Below are 2,296 nucleotides of genomic sequence, written 5' to 3'. Positions count from 1 at the left end.
GCAGCGTTCAGTGCTCTCTGTCCGACTTCTCCGATTCGACCTCAAGACCACTGGATGTCGGCGAGATAGCTATCCATGACTAATGCCAGGAGAGCTACACAAGCAGGCAACGAGTACGACGGCGCACGCAAATCCCTCAAACGCCAAATAGTGAAGAGTCTAAGGAAGGACCGAGAGCTCTGGTGGACATCGAAAGCTCGGGAGATGGAGAAGGCTTTTGCTACGGGAAACAGCCGCGCCCTTTATCAACTGATAAGATCGACTGGCCCTAGGAAAGCAACGGTCAGCGAAACGATAAGTGAAAAAGATGGCTCATTAATTCACTCGCAAAAACGTCGACTGGAGAGATGGGCCGAACACTTCAAAGAACAGTTCAGCTGGCCTCTGGCAACATAGCCTGTGGAGATGATGCATACAGGTGAATGGGATGTAAACCTTGATAGCCCGTCGGAAAAAGAAATAAAGTACGAAATGTCCACACTGAAACGAGACAACGCACCAGAACCGGACGGTCTGTACCCATCCCTCTTCAAGGAATGCGGAAAATCCCTGGTGAAAAAAATTGTTCAGCTGTAACACCCTTCCGGTACCTAGCTGCCATGCCACCCAAAGGAAGCACGAGGGCTGGGATACTGCCAGGTTGACTAAGCCTAGACAGAGGAAGTCGAGAGGCAGAGGTCGGGTGCGAACCACGGGCCTTCCGGTCAGTAAATTTGCGCTCTAACCACCTGAGCCATCTCGCCCCAATCCCCGGTGACCCGTCTGACAAAGCTTATTGGTGCTATATGGAACGAAGAGAAGGTAACTGCGGAATGAGGCATGTCTACAGTTATTCCTATCTTCAAAGGGGGTACGCGGACGCTGTGCGAAAACCATTGTGGCATCAGCTGTGGCATCGAAAGTGCTCTCTGGCCTTATTTTTTGAAGGTTAACCGAACACAGGGAGAGACAGATCCGTGAAAGCCAAGCTGGGTTCCGCCCAGAAAGAGGATGCATCGATCATATCTTCAACCTCCAACTGATTCGGGAGCAGCGACACCGCTTCAAACTACCAACAATGATTATGTTGCTCGGCCTGAAAGCTGACTCTGATTCTGTGGATTACACGTCAATGAAAACCAAGCTGGGTTCCGTCCTGCAGGAGGATGCGTCGATCATAGACTCTTGACCCTGCACACCAACTCCCGCGGCCGTGTGAAGGTCTACGGGAAGCTCTCTTCTGAGTTCACCACATCAAGTGGTGTCACCTTCTCTCTTCAACTTCGTCATTGATACGATCATGGAAGCCTCACTATCAGCCTGTGGGGTCGAAGTGCTCCCTGGGCCTCCGCTCACAGATATCGAGTACGCGGAAGACATAGTTCTCCTTGGATCTGACCCCGTGGTAAGGCAAACAATATTAAATAATCCAACTAATTCCGCCTCACCGTTTGGCATACGCTACTGCTCAAACCCTAACCTCAATCTTGCGGATGAACCGATTGAGGTAGTCGACAAATTTGTTTACCTGGGAAGCTGTATCAGTCCCGGTGATCTCGCAAAAGATGATATTTCCATCCGGGTTGGGAAGGCCAGAGCAGCCTTTGTGAACCTGCGTCACCTGTGGCCTAGACATGATATCGACTTATCCGTCAAGGGTCGAGTTTACAATGCTTCGGTGTGCTCCATATTACTATACGGATCAGAAACCCGGTCACTGTGCGCCGTGGACGTCAAAAGACTTTGAATGTTTGACCATCGATGTTTTCGGAGTATTGTCCGGATCTGGTGGGGACACCGGATCAGCAATGCTGATATTCGGAAGAAATAACTCTCTCGATAGATCAACTGATCACACTGCATAAGGTGCGCTGGCTTGGCCACATGCTGCGTATGCCAGTTGGCCGACTTCCTCGAAGGGTTCTTTTCCAAAATCACGTGAAGGGTGGAAGAGAGTCAGAAGCGGCCATACAATGATTTGGCAGCGAATTATAAAAACCATTACTAGCAAACGCAGCTGCGCTGGTCGTTAGCACCTTCATGGATGGGGACTCCGAGACTGGCAACATCAACAGTTAGAGACATTATCAGACACGGCCCAATCTTGCGCTCAATGGCGCGAGTGCATCCAAGCTATTGCCTTCAATGCATAACTCCCTTCCCAATCCCACACTTGACAGCCAACTGACAGTGCGCACGAATTTATCAGCTCCCGCCTCCAATGCGCAGCTACCTGCCCCACCTCCCCAAATCATCGGTGAACGAAATTGTGGCGGCTACAAACACTGTACGGCAACTACGCGTTTCTTACAGCTGA

This window comes from Opisthorchis viverrini (genome assembly GCF_000715545.1).
Source record: "Opisthorchis viverrini unplaced genomic scaffold opera_v5_8, whole genome shotgun sequence".
In the NCBI taxonomy this organism is placed as follows: Eukaryota; Metazoa; Platyhelminthes; class Trematoda; order Opisthorchiida; family Opisthorchiidae; genus Opisthorchis; species Opisthorchis viverrini.
This window is presented reverse-complemented; position numbering follows the sequence as displayed.